This window comes from Acromyrmex echinatior, chromosome 8 (genome assembly GCF_024713525.1).
Source record: "Acromyrmex echinatior isolate Ae372 chromosome 8, ASM2471352v2, whole genome shotgun sequence".
In the NCBI taxonomy this organism is placed as follows: Eukaryota; Metazoa; Arthropoda; class Insecta; order Hymenoptera; family Formicidae; genus Acromyrmex; species Acromyrmex echinatior.
In genome coordinates, this window is record NC_141859.1 from 6,093,829 (window position 1) to 6,109,658 (window position 15,830).

The 15,830-nt window shown below is 39.8% G+C and overlaps 1 long non-coding RNA gene across 1 annotated transcript in view; it reads left to right on the forward strand.

Annotated features, from left to right (window-relative positions):
* LOC105144498 (uncharacterized) overlaps positions 1–15,232 on the forward strand; it is a 28,109-nt gene extending 12,877 nt beyond the window's left edge. Inside the window, exons 2-4 of the long non-coding RNA XR_015545933.1 lie at positions 9,931–10,471; positions 10,693–10,849; positions 14,049–15,232. This is a non-coding gene — a long non-coding RNA (uncharacterized LOC105144498). The remainder of the gene's footprint in view (positions 1–9,930; positions 10,472–10,692; positions 10,850–14,048) is intronic.
* Positions 15,233–15,830: the final 598 nt, after the last annotated feature.

The window sequence follows — 15,830 nt, forward strand, 5'->3', positions numbered from 1 at the left end:
TTAGAACTAGAAAAAGATGAAGAGTTAGTTGAACCGAGATTAAAATTAAACTATATTGATAGAAACGGATATTAGAAAAAGATAAAGAAAAAATTGAACTTAAAATTAATCTTACGCTGTTAAATTTATAATGTCAAATTATACCTAATAATTTGAATTATTTTTAATCATATCTGTAGGTCACCACTGTTTCTATCCAATATGTCGTTAATTTGATTTTGAAACAATGGGGTTAAATTTAATTTAACTCAAGAAAATTAAATTTGACTCAAATTTAATTTGTTATTTACTAATACATTATTATAAAATTGCATACGTTATTATAGATGTGTACTTTGAAATTGATCACGGAAATGAACATATAATATCGAAATAACAATATATTATGTAACTCAAGGGATTGGGTTACCAATTGTTCCTTTAATATCTAACAGCGTACGTCGGAATCGGGTACAAGAAACGCGATCCAGGATTAAATCTAATCGCCGTGCACTAAAAAAATCTGAATTCCGCAATTAAAAAAAGGTACAACCAACGGTCGAGTCAGCCAGGCTCCTCATTTGGATCATAGTCCGTTAAATCAGATCGTTTAGGACGATTTGCTTAGGCGCCAGCACGATCCGCGTCGCGATATAGGCCTATTATGTAATCGGTGTGTGTATCAATATGTCCAACGTACATATACATGCGTGGGTGTCTATACGCGGACGGGCGACGACGTATCGCACAATGCGCGAATGTGTGCCGGCAGCGCGCGACGTGGCGTGCGGCGTGCGGCGTGCGGCGTGCGGCGTGCAACGTGCAGCGTGTACCGGCGTTGCGTTGCGTAGCGTGCGGCACGGAACACGTGTCGATACGGCCACATAATGGGAACATAACTGCTATATAGGTGTCCGGGAGTATTTAGGTGTCATGGTGTCACAGGTTAATTGCACATGATTGGTTATTGTCCGTCTGCCGGCCGCATCCAGCCACGTCATCTACTTTCGTTTTCGACCGATTCTACGGCCATTGCGCAAGTCGCGCTATAACGCTCTCTCTCCGCTCTCATATAACTAACACGCGTATAGTCATAGGCTCTCTTCCGGTCTCTCGCACTCTCCCTATCATTCTCTCTTTCTTTCTCTCTTATTGTCTCATCGTATTTTTTTCTCTCTGTTCCCTTCATGGCCACGCGCGACATCCACTCTCGTCTCCGTGCCGTTCGTTTTGGAATCGATGCCGCAGCTGACATCAGAGGGAGAAAAAAAAATCGGACGGGAAACTGTGTCCCACGTATAGAGGGAGAAGAGAGCGATGGCACGGTCTGACCGATTTATTGCGGCGACCGCGGACGGACACCTCGCACGCCGCATTTCTTTTCTTCGCTTTTCGCCAGCTCGGCTCACCCGCTCCCAACCACGCTCTCCAAACGTAATCCGCGACCTTCGTCGTGACGGACGTGCGCCACGTGGATTCAATCGGGAGATCACCCTGACGTATCGAAACCTATCTACAGGATTAAAGCTGAAAGCTGAATCCTTCATAGCATTCCAGCATGGCTATTTTAATCCACGATACTCGATATTTGGAAATAATTATATGAAATAATTCAATGTTCGTATTTAAAAATAAAAATGTATACGATTAAGAGCTTTTAATAAGATACTCTTAATATGGGCAACATTTATATGATAAAAAAATAGAATCAATTGTCAATTTTGAAAACAATACATTTTCATCGTCGACATTTCCATCGATCAAAAAAAGAACGGTTTCTATTCCTGCAATATATTCCTCCAATACAGAAACAACTATAAATATCATTTTGAAATACTTTTAGTTTAAAGAGACGAAACTTTATTTCGGTTGATAAAATCCATTGTAGTCTGCATTATGGATTAACCATAAGCGTAATTAAACGTCAAATAGATCAATCATGACACAAGAGGAGCAGCCACATTTGGTGGCACATTCGCTTGAAACTAATCATATCAGCATATTGCTATTAAAGCCGGGATTAACATCGTCATCTTATCGATCCATCCGCTATCGATTCAGTACACTTCGCGGCGGACTGCCTCTCTGAGAACTGACCAGGGGATACGTCCAATAATCGATGATAATGCGATGACGCGCGAGAGAGGTTTGACCTTGACACTGGATCAATTAACGCGCATTGACCCCCTTCGCTCGGACCCCGCCCCCAAACCCACCCCTTTCCTCCCTCTCACCCGTGGTCCAATGCTACTGTGCATACGCGTGCCACGTTAACAGCCACATACGTGCAACCAAACTGCATACTGGGTGGATCGTACCGGTAGGTATGCAATTTCACGACCGTTCGACATGAAACTCCACGTACTCTAGTCCCGCCTGACACAATGACCCATGAGATATCATCGGATCGTCATAAGGAACGTCGTGTATATACACCGCTTCAACGACATGCGTTGAGAAAGTACAAAATTCCAGAAATACCTGTGAATTTTGTTCTAGTTGAAAATTTTCCTACAGTTTTGTTGTCTGCGACATCTCTCTTAACGCATAGAAAATTGACTGTCACACTTTTAACTCGACTTTCTTCTCTCTTTCATTTGAAAAGCGAAGCGCGACAATATTGATGTATCGAATTCGCGAAAAAAATTGAATATATCTCCCCATATTTCGCAAAGAGATGACGTTCTCCGGGAAGGCGAGCAACGCTTATTCATCAACCGATTCGATCAACCAATGTCCAGACTTCATGTCGACGACAGTCTGTCTTTATTAATGGGTCAGCATTAACGTCACCCGGTACGTGCGTGACCGTGAACGCACATTCTACGGAACGTTGCGGAACACTATCGCTGTCAATGACCGATATTACGCACAACTGTACGTCCCGTTGACTCCTGCGAATCCCCTATGGTAACGTAGCTCGGCCCATTTCGAGAACCGTGCACCTGTGAAATTGGCACCGTGCTAAACGCCCGTGCTTTACTGCTCCTGCTAGGCCCGTATTGTCTCAGAATTACACAGCAGGAAGTCAGAATTACATCCCCGAAAATTCGTCTAACGTTGATGAAACTTTATTTACAAACGCCTCTGATTGAGATACAATAATTAAATCCAAACGAATGTCTAACTGTTTAACTGACGGACTTCTGCAAAGAGCGAATAATTTCTGTTTGCAGGAGAAACGGATCCTAAATAAGTTGACCCGTTGAATTAACAAATTGTACGTCTACAAGCGTGAACTTTAAAATGTTCCTATGTTATAATTTATATCATTTTAATGATAAATTAATATTTAGATTGCGTTTCTTCAAGTATATGAAAGCAAATCTTATTAGCAATTAATGAAATTATTTTTACATTTGTCGATGAGATATTTTAAAAAATTCCGACAGTTTTTAAAATGTAGATACTCTCTAAAACTTTTAGAGTAAATTGTCACTTTGAAAAATGAAATCTCACTCTTTAAAGATTGAAAATTGTGCTACTCTTTTTCAAGGCTGGCATAATTTTTATTCTTCAGAGTGAGATTCTCCAAAAAATTTAGATAGTATGATATAATTTCTCTTGTGTATCTCTTCTCTCCTCTTATATATATATACATTATAAATAGATTCAGATATGGCGTCATTTGCTACAGCTTTTAGCGGAGGTGATAAATCGTCATTAAATCATATTTGAGACTGCGGCATTGACAAATAGCGAAGAAGGATGGCCGATGGTAATAGCTAGAGGGGAAAAGAAGAAACATTGAAGAACGTGGGTGATCGAGGAACCATTGGCCTCTCATTCACCTCGAACAACGCTCCCGATATCAGTGTCAATCCAATCAATGGTTTATTAATCGTCGTGCGAACTATGGAGACAGAGAGAATGGAGAGAGAGAGAGAGAGAGAGAGAGAGGGTAGAGAGGGAAGAGAATACGCATGGGAGAAAGATGCTGGAGCGAAGAGCTGGAGGAGGAGCGGGAAATGGTATCACGAAGAATCGGTGAAAATGGAGGGTGCAAGGGAAAAGGGATAGAGAGAAAGAGAAAGAGAGAGGGAAAGGGATGCAGAGAAAGATGCAAAAAGAGAGAAAGAGACGGAGAGTATTCGTCTGTTTGTTTGGACGGAGGACCTTAAACACGTGGTCCCGTTGTACACACGAATCGTACGGATCGAGGCTCGAGAAAATAAAAAATTGTCCATTGGAGGAATAAAGAGAACGGGAGAGTGCGCCGGTTCATGGGAAAAGAATGACGCACCGAGTGAAATAGGGGACCGAGACGAAGAGAGATAGCGGAGGACCGGGGCAAGAGGATCAGGGAGGAGATGGCACCCCTTCGCGCATGCTGTATTGTTTCTGTGTCCGATCCAAGTGGGAGAAGGACAGCGCGGAGGGTGTCGATGAACGATGGGTACGAGCGAGATGGCCGCTATCGGTTATTGGAAATCTGTATTTTTGTAGGCCATACCTCTCTTCCGCGTTAACCCCGTGCTTCTGTGCTGAGTGAATCGCAACCAATGGGTCACCCCGATCGTCTCGATCGAGCGACACGCGGGAGACGCGCGGCCTGTCGCACATGGGATGCTTTCAATCTGTGTCGTCATCGCTGGCCTCTCTTGCGATGGTGGTCCTGCCGATGGCCGCAACATCGCCACCACCGGCGATTCCAATCTAACTTACAATACCGCATATTAAGGGTTCCATTTGCGAGCCCCCGCGGATGGCGGGTTTGTGGCTCTATCGCGGAATTACACCGCGTTTCCGCCAACGTCTACCAACTTCGTGTGTTACACAACCGATCGTTCACTCGCACACCGGGAATGCTATACTCGTCGCAAACTCGTTCGCGCGATTGCTTTTCTCATTGCCACTCGTAGAACTCATAGATTCGCGTCTCCGTCCATTCTCTTCTCTATCTTATCTTTTCTATCGCTCGTTTGACTGCGTTTTCAGGCGCAAATTGGAAAATAAAGTTATCGACCATTTAAAAAATGATGAATACAGTGACTGTTTCAATTTTCCAATATTTCACCTATTATATTTAGTAAGAAATTTATTTTTGTTCACCTGCACTCGTTATTTTTGTTCGTCTCTGCGTTCATTACTGCATAACATTTTCCATATGAGGATATTCATAAAGCTGCTTATGTGATGTAATAAAAAAAATTCTACAATAATGTATTTCTTTATTTCTCTCATAATCCATCTAATATTTTAACAACCGTGAACGCACGCAAAATATAAACGTACGTGTAGGTACAGACCAAAGTACAGTTCAACGCTGGCTACGAATCTCATGGAAACCTCTTCGCGGAAAGCAGAGCGGAAGACGTGCCGCTCGAGTGGTATCGGAATCAGCGCGACGCTCAGCATCCGCAAATGAACGCGATAACGACAAACGAACGCAAAAAAAAAAGAAGTTTCCTCGGATATAAAGTGCACGGGGCAATTATCGTAAACCAGATATCTCCGTCAGTCGATCTCCCTTTTCGCGCCGATTAGCCGGCTGAAATTTCAAGCGTGAATTCTCTCGTTTGCAAATTTCCCTAAAAATCGCCACCACTTTGACTGGTGCCTGGAAGGTACACGTAGGTACACGGCAGCGCCAAGCGACGTTATTGCGCGCTCGCCCTTTCCCGCGGTAACTGCGTTGCATCGCCGACCGAACGACACGTTGCTCAAAGAGGTCCAATTTTGCATGGCGTTAATCGCATTATCTCGTCCCGCCCGATCGAAAACTCAAACGGTCGGGCTATCTCATCGTCGCCTCGTCGCCTCTTCGCTTCATTAAGAGATACACCTCCCTGGGACCCCGAAGCCGACCCGGCAGGGCATAGGGCATACGCTCCTCCGGAGAGGTGCCGGTCGCGTGCCCTCCGGCCGCGTTCTCCTGCAAGCGCCGATAATGCTATTCTTATTAGCCGCGACATTATCCCGTCGGTCGAAGCTAATAGGAATCGAATTATGCCGATGGTACGATAATGGAAATTAATCGTAATCAAATAACCGATCGTTTATGCCGTTCCGGTGCGCGAGTTACTCACGTAGTCATCGCTCTGTCGCTCTGTCGAAATAAGTTCCTGTCGCTTATTCCATCCTGTGTCATTCGCTACATCATAATAATGACGCGACAAACAATCACGGGAGGTACGTAAATCGTAACGGAATTTCTATTTCATCGCGGCCTTGAAGAGGCAAATGAACGAAATGAAATACACGTAGAGAATCCTTTCTCCGAACAGGAAAAGACCAATGAACGTATACGGGATCATCTGTGCTTTTCACGACCGACTTAACTGCTGAATGAGATTTTTTTCGTCGATTATATGATCAAACGTTTTGTACTTTCGCAATGGGATGAATTGATGCAACCAGCGATACGAACGATTTCTCTAAATCAGGTTAACGAGACGAATTTGGCGGATCGATGAACTTTTTCTCGCGGCATAACTACGTCAGGAAGTATGGCAGATCAAATGGATAATTGCTAATTAGTATCTCGGATTCTGATTCGGGAAACACGATAATTAGGCACCAACAAGCTTGTGTCTACATGGTTTTGCAATCATTAGTTGTGTACTTATAACAAACTATAAGAACAATTGATATAAAGAAAAATTCATAGCGTTATACATAATTGGATGCATAATTTTCGACGCATTTATAAACGCATTTTGTGCATAATACATAATTCATAAGACAGAAGTTATGCATGATCCTCCATACTCCGACTAAGCAGTTAATTGCCCAAATTTTATTTAATTACAAAAACATATAGTTTATCATAATTTCGTTAAACAGCGCGATTAGCGACGAAGACGATTGCGAGTATTATTTATTCGTAAAGTCCACCACGAGGCAATAAGACGATCGCGCAGGAAATATCACGGCCGATGTCCATTAACCTTCGCAATCGGAGAGCCCATTAATTCCCATCTTAATTAGCGCGTAACGCGTTTATCGCGACGTTTTTAAAGTAGCTATATCGAAAGGCCGAATGAGTTTTACTTTTTTTTTTTTTTTTTTTTTTTTTTTTTACCAAGTCACTTTCATTCGCGCGGAGCGTGCCGCCGCGATAAATGGTACCCGATAAATTTACGACGAATTTACCGATAAAAATAAAGCTCAAAAAAAAAAAAAGGAAGAGAGAGGCGCGCGAGCTCTCTCCTTCTCTCGCTCTTTTTCTCTCTCTCTCTCTCTCTCTCTCTCTCTTCTCTCTTGCGCGAAAAAATACGCTCGGTAAATCCGCGCGTTGTGAAACCAGGCAACGCGGCGCGGCGGAGTGTTCGGCGAACGATCGACGACCATTCAAAAGCCGCCGTCTGAAAAGTTTTTCCACCCGCGGCTCCGGTAAACACCGCCACGGTTTTTCTTCAACTTTTCAAACACCCGCCGCCCCGCCCGCTTCGCTCCGCGCCGTTCGCCCGCGCGCACATCGTCCTGGCGCCTCTTTTTTCTTTTCCAGGCTCGTTCTCTTCCTCACGCTGGCACACATAACGAACGTGCATCGGGCAATCCCGCGGAATTTATGCGGTCGTTACTCGCGACGCTTCCACTATTTTCAACTACGTTGCCGGTAGTTAGAATACTCTCCGCGCGCCGAATAACTTGTTCGACTCGTCGCAAAACAGACGTAGTAATAAAGACACGTCGGGCCGATCTAATTGCCGTTGTGACTCGTCGTGAAATGAGCTATCGAGAGAGATCGTTTCAGGATTGACTGCGTCTTGCCCTTTATATGATGCATATATCAAAAATTGCTGGTCGAGTATTCCATGCCTCACTGACAACCGGTTTACAGGCAATATTACTGCGTTAACGCGAAAGCGTTGGCCGAATGCATAGACGTAATAAGAATAGACCGAGCGTGTCCTCTATTTTGGCGTGAAGATCAGGTAAAAAAGGACAGAGAGCAGATAGAGAGCAAGATATTCACACCCTTACTTCCCCATCCCTCCAATTCTTTCCTAGTCAGAAAGATAAAGTTACACGGCATCCATTGTTCGTCTTTTTTTACCTAGTCTTCATGTTTTAAACCTCGCGCTTGGTCCATTCTTATTACATCTATAGTCGAATGATTGTCAGACGCAACGTGACAAAGACTGATGGACTTTCTACAATAAAAATTACCTAAATTTTAAGTATATAACTTCTATATAGAAAGTTTAGACTGTTGAAATTGATGTGTGTATGTATGATTTCATCTATTGGTTTACCTCTTATTGCATTGTTGTCTTATTCTGATTTCGTTACTGGTAAGCTTTGTAACAATAATTTTGCTGATACCTAACCATTTGCTACTATTGTCTATTGTATTTATGTTTATGGTAACTATATAGTCTATTGTATCATACTTTATGTCTATTACTCTGTTAGTTATGTAGTCTTTTTCACAAAGCTTTGCAATAAACTAAATTAAATTAAATTAAATTAAATTAAATTAAATTAAATTAAAATACTCCTGGAAGCCTCAAAAGTGTTATTAAGTTTCAAGTCTTATGAATCATGAGAAGTTAATCAATCATCCTAGAATCCTAGTCGATTCTTCTCACATTATACTGATTAATCAATTTTTTGCAGCTCAAGATTTAAACTTAGATAATGATTTATTGTGTAGAAAATATATTATAACAACATACATCACGCCTATCATAGAGCATCACAGAAAACTGTTATAATCGTCAGGACAAAAGCACAGATTCTCGCATAACGCAAGGCATAAAAAATTAACCAACTGGATTCTTTTATTTCATAAAAAGGAAGGAAATGAAGGACTTTGATTGATTCATTTTTTTACATATTATACGTTATGCAAAACTTTGTATTCCCAGAAACGCCTAAGAAACGCGTCGCGTTTTTTTTTTTTTGCGGAAATTAATCAGTTCTTTTACACGAGCCATTACCTTCGCGTTCCCCGACTGGACGTTGCAATTTCGCATGGTGCCTCCTCACGAAGGCCAGTTAGTGTCGAAATTGTTTCATCACGGAAATAAAGTAAAGGGCGATGCAGGGCGAAGAACAACGGCGCTCGTCGTCCTCGACTTTGCGCGCGGCGGGGCCCGGGGTCTGAAAAGCGTTACCTCGCAAATCACGTTGTTTCCTAGCTTTCGCGTCCTCTATACAAAACGCCCCCATACATCTCTCGGAAAGCAGACCTTAAATATTTCCGTACGTATACGCTCTCTCCTCCATAAAACGCTCGGCACGGAGAAAAAGGATAATCACACGCGCGTATTAGCGCTCGCTCAAGCCCTTCGTCCGTGCACGTACTGCGCGCGTACGGTGCGGCTCGGCTCGGCTCGGCCATGTTCTCCGAGAGCTATTTTTCGAAATGCGAAGCGGGGAAAAAAATTACCGCCCGGCGAACGAACGAGGTTTCGTGTTGGCGCGTTTCCTCTTTTTCGAGCGTACGGCTCGTAACGGCGAAGAACCCGAGCCACGGGTTAAGGGGAAAGAGTGCAGAAGAGAGAAGAATTGCGTGTCCCGGTACCGTGCGTGTACGTGCTCCTCTATGCATACCGCTCGCTTCTATAAGCACCGTACACACCGTCGTGAATTTGGAATGTTTACCGCGCACGTCGAGCAAATATTAATAAAATGTAATATCCCGCAAATGAGCTCGCCGCGCACACGCCGCGCCCGGCTCTGTGCTCCAATAGAGCCTTAGACGCATCTTTGATTACACGACGGGGCTCCCTCGTGGATAACTTTTTCTTTCTCGTTAAATAACTCGCGACACCATGAATACCGTGTATCACCGAGTTCTAAGCAGCGCGCTTGTTGAAACGTAAAAACAAAAAGAAAAATAACGTAACTGACGATGATAATAATTCGCTTCGTCCGGTTAATTTTCATGAAACCTCGCTCATCAATCTCAAGCGTCTTTCACTTATCCTGGGAAACATTTCCCCCCCCGAGAGAAGCCGAGCTCTATACTTGATCTGAAGTCATTCTTATTTCTTGCAGAAACCGTCCGTGTGTGCACGTCTTGCACACTGTGTACATGTGGGGAACAGGTGGGAACGTATACGCTTTTCGATCCCCCCCACGAAGCGGAGACGAGCTGGTTCCCCCGAACGTGTTCCATTGGTTACTCCCCACAGAACGATATCTGGGTCCCACGTAACTTGGGACCGACGGCATTCTTCGCAGTCGAGAAGATTCGCGATACCCGACAGTGAGTCTCCTCCGTTGGAGTTATATTTTATTAATTTGTCGATTATCAGGAAGTTGTAACAAATGAGAAGAAGAACTTTTTTTTCTAATCGCGTCAATTGTGTGAATGAATCGGTGCAAAAGTGTTTCCAGTATCGAATTGTGCTTATATGTAATTTATCATCGATATGTCGTTAAAGAGATAAGAAAAAATTGAGGTGGAAAATTTTCGTAAAATAAACAAATTATGTTTATTATAATATACTTCATTGAACCAATATGAAAAACATAACGTGATTAAAGAATCCCCGAGTTAAACCAAGAAACACTGGCATATAAATATTACCAGCTGGTAGGAAAACTTAATTTGAATAATAAATTAAAATAAGATATGTACGCGCATATATAGTCGACAAAATTGATGAAGAGAAATAATAATATAGATATTGAATTTTATTAAATTTTAAACAAACTTCTCTCTTCCTACACTATTGAAATTTTCATCTGACTATAAAATATTGCTACGACCTCTGTATTGCAGATATTTGTAATCGATGTATCGTATCTCTATAGGTTTACTCAGATTTCAAGAAATTGATCCGTGACCTTCACCGGTAAAGCGCTGATAACGTCTATACAAGCGTTGAAACGTCCCACTGCATCCGCGTTCTACGGAAAAAAATATTTTTTCTCCGACTGCTGAATCAACATTCCAGTATTTTTCATGGAGGTACGAGTCGCTTTTCACCGTGACGGCGTGCTCAGTATTCTAATTTCTGATTCTGGACAGTGAACGAGGCGCATATTTTTTATACAGCGCGTAATTATCATACGGTCGTGTAAGGATGCTATAGGAATAATATTTTACAAAAAATATTAGGATTTATGCAAGTTCGATCGCGTACATCTACCATTTTATCCGTATGTAAGACGTACTCGTAGATGCAGAAGATATTTTCATTGACTCATTATTTTATTGAATTTATTAAATATTGCCTCAATCTCTATATTAAAGACTTTTAAAAATGATTATTTATCATTGGACTATCCACGTAGCGTACTTTAATTCTGAAGTATGTATATTACGCTATTTTATTAAACTCCGGCAAAACTTACGTGTGTGGGACTGTGTCTTTTAAGTAAAATAAATTTTCCAAACGCGCGCGTGGCGGATGTCAACTTCAAGTAGAGAAATGGTTTTAATTTTAATATATTACAGTAGAATTATAAGTGTACTTACTTCTCTTTCTTCCTCTGGAATTATTAGTTCAAAAAAGATAAAAAAGAGAATTAGTTAACTATGATAAATATTAATGAAACTCTTTTAATGGCATGATTAACAAAAAAAAAAATGAAACCTCGTTTAAGGCCGATATTCATACAGTCGATTCTTATTTCGAGATTATCTTAAATAATATCTTAAAATGCTAATACGATTCTGTGTTGTTTCATGACATCTTAAGACTATACTTTAAGATGATTTTAAATAAGCATCAGCTAAGAATACCAGTTTAAATTGAATTCTTGCTTACGAGGAACGAATTTACATATAATACTCACTAATTGTAAGCGCGACGCCGCTAACGGTACCCGCTCGTTTCTAATAAATCTCATATTTTATCCGTCGTTTCAAACCTTATCGAATCATAGGTATGCGGTTGAACGTCAAACCAATCGCGGTTATCGGTCGATGAAATCGTCATGAAGTTCGTTTCGATGTTCGGCGTATTTGCGGTGCCGGGTGCGAGGACGACGCAGAGCAAATTTTATTTCGAGCCTTCGCCGATTCGATGCCTCAGTAGTTGAAAAATTTCGTCAGACCTTTCATCGAGCGCAGTTCGCGATATTTCAGTCTGGTCCGAGCCAGCATATTTCCTCTAACTTGTAATACTACTATTCCCATATATGCACATGCTGGGAATAGTCAAACTGAACTTTGAGATAATTCGATTGATCTGCATTAAAATGCTGTTCTACACGTTGACGCTTTGTGATGCATAATGAAGTGTTGTTTTCATCTGCGAGAAGAACGGGATGTTTTTGCAAAAATTACGTGATTTAATTAAAAATATCGATCGGGCTATTACGATGACAGTTGAACAGCCCGTTTCTATAAAATGTGTCGTTTTAACGTTTTACATGTTAATTTTGCATTCTCTTATTCTCATTATTCGAAAGCGAGGTACGATGTAATTACATGCGTTTAGCTCCGGAGTCCGCAAAAGTGCTTGTACGATCGGTTTTCTGTCAAGATCGTCGGACATCCGTGGAATCACCTAACTTCCACCCCCTCCCCCCCCCCCAAGCCCGATCTTTTTCCATGCGTAAAATGTGTTAATAAATTCGCGATCTAACAATGAAATGTGTTTCGTAAAAACCACAACTGTCGCGGGCTGTATTCTTGTTTATCGTGAATAATTTAAATTGTGCAGAAAAACAGTTCAATTAATTACAATCAATCGAAACGCGTAATATGGAACGCGTACTTCGTATTTCTGCGACTCTTCCTTCTCATTCTTCCTCTCTTTCTCTCTCTCTCTCCCCCTCTCGTTATGCATCTCTCTTTTTTGTCGGTAATCGAAAGTGCGATCCACTTTCCATTTCTGATCGCGGATAAAACGAAGGAACGCTCGCTAATCGCCGGAGGTTATCCATGCTCTTTCTCGGACTTTAGATTTCCGCAGGATTTCCGTCGATTACTTTTTTTATTCTCCTCTGTAAGTAAAACGGGAAATCCCCTTCTTACACGATTAAAACGTTAGTTTTACAGCGAAGGGAGCTCAAGTCGCAAAGTCGGGCACAAAGTGAATTACATGATATCCCACGCCTAGGTATTACATCAAAACGACTCAAGTGCTCAGTACGAAAGAATGTCATACAAGAAGAAATATATCTGCCGATCGATTCCTGTTTGTACAATAGAAATCGAAAGCGCAATTTTGCATGCGAAAGATATATAAATATTTCAGTAATAATTACTAACAATAAAATCATGTGGGGCATTCAGCGCAGTTGAAAACGGAAAGTGATCGGAAACAAATACGAAACTAATAATGTATGTAAAATTGACAGATATTTATTTAAACATTTAAACTGGTCGAGATAAATGCAAACGGGCGACGAACCGCGCGCGCAAATTATAACACGGATGCGAAGGTTAAAGTTCGTATAGTTACCAACAAAATAATTACGTTAAATATAATTTTCGCTACGATAACCTGAAAATGGACCACTATCAGACAAAATTACGTTTCGCGTCATCGGTCCGTAATTAACTTCACGAAATTTAACCTTTATTACTTCATTATTGCTTAGAGATTTGATTTAAAATCTTCTTTTCCATCAGAATCACGTATTTGATCTGATTACCATTTTTTCACGATGCATTTATAAAACGTCAGTTTGTCAAGAACTAAAAAAAAGTGGTTATTATTATTCGATCCCCGTTTGTGATAGTCCGTTGAATATTTGTTAATCGATACAAGTAAGTTGACGCGCTTCAAATTGTCGATGGAACTTACGAAAGCAAACGAAAAGAGGGAATTGAAAAATTAATAACGACAGTACCGTGATTATATTTTATTGCTGCGGTTATTGATATAGTATAAATCCACATAAAACCCAACAATCAAACGGAATCCCGATATACAGAGCATGATATTATAAAAACATATGTTTGCCCAGCAAAATGGAGAGATATTTATACCAATAAATATGCATTAGACATGATATGATGTGCGTACGATACAACAGAAAATGTACGCTTACTGAGAAATGAGAAATAAGATATTACAAAGAGAGTTCACATTGTACCGATTATTGACGAAAAAGAGAAGGAAGAATGTGACTTTTACTTCGCGTCTTTTTATTAAATCGATTTTCGCGTAATAAAAAATATTAAAGGTTTTTTTTTTTTCCTTGAAACGTAGATTACCACCCGCGATAAACACCAAGGGAGAGACATGTTTTGCCTCGAATAAAAATGGAGGAAAGTGCGAGTGCGCATGAATCGATACCTGCGAGACGAAAGGAGACCTTGCCCTCGCCGACGGTTGAAATCACCGAATTTTTATGGCGGCCTTAGCTCACACAGCGCCGTCGCAACCGTCAAATATACTCTTAATATTTCACGAAGGACTCGCTAAGAACATCCTGCGATAATCCTTTCTTAAATAAACGTCTCGTACACGTGTATTTTCGCGTAAAACGACGGTGTAAAATTTTTGATGTGTTTAAAAAAGATACAATTGTTTCAGACAAAAAAAATATTCGTTTCTAATTGTAAATTCGCGGCATTTGTCATTTATCAGAATTTATAAGAAATCTTGCGAAATATTTCCATGACAAATAAAGCAAATATCTTTGAAGAATATTTTTCTTAATTATTTGTAAACAATTTCATAAATTTCCATTAACCGTTAGTAAAACAATGCAAATCTGTGCTACATTATCAGTTATTTAAAAATGTCTTTCTTAATAAATGTCGAATGAGAAAATAAAATGTATTTCCGTCATGCAGCGCGCCATTCGCTATCCGTCGGACATTTCACTGGCGTAAAAATGGAGGCACTCGACTCGTGCAAACATCTTCGACATTCTATCGCTTGGATTACTGTTTACATTGAAAAACTTAGAGATTCTGAATGATATTAAAATGTACTTTACAGTCCTTTTAATTATTCATTAAAAAATATAATCGTAATAAAAAAAGATGCAACAATCCGCTTGCATCTTTCTGGTTTGATCTTAAACTATCGTTTATTTTCATAAATCTATCAATTTTTTTGTTGATTCTTACAAATTTGCATCAAGTTTTAAGAAAAGTAAAAAAACATTTTTTATATATTTCAGTATTTAATGTAGAATTTTATGGAAGAAAAGAATTTTTTGTATTTTATACTTAGAACTAGATTTAATATTAGTATAAACATGCATTATATCTTATTTACGTTACAACTAAATTGTATTTTAAGAAATCATTTAATTAAATTGATGTATTACATGTTTAGAAAGAATAACAGTTGTATCAAGTGTTCTTACTGAGCTTTTAGTAAAATATAAAATATTAAAAAGTGTATAAGCGAAAACAAGAAAACATTTTACAATTATCTTAACACACTGAGAAAATTTTTTACAACTTTTAAAATTTTTTTAAACAATGGTGCTCTGTGGAATCGTTTCAAATGCAACGTTCTTTTGCCGACGGTAACGCTCTCGCAAGAAAACGATATCATAATTTCAAAAACTAGTCCAATTCACCTGTGCACCTCAAAACATGAATGACGTTATTATTTATACAAAAACTATATATATAATCCATAAAAATAAATTTTTACGCTTATTATTTCTATTTTTCCTTTCTCGCGTGATCGCGAAACCGTCGGCTTGCCGTCGGATCTCAGCTCTGCACATATTTTTCGTTATTGAAAGTAAAATCTAATAAAATAAACATCGGTTTAACAATTTAGGATTAATTACTATGCAATAATACATTAGTCTACTATAAATTGATAATCAATATACTAATCGTACAATTCCAACTTAATTTCCTGATTAAAAGAAGATTGTTAATGGAAGAGATATATAATTAAAAGAATATACAATTTCAAAAAAAATATGCAGAAAAATAAATAAAATTTCCAATAGATTTCTACATGTGACACATTTAATCTAATAAAGAAATAATTCTTTTAAAAATTACATGATATCTT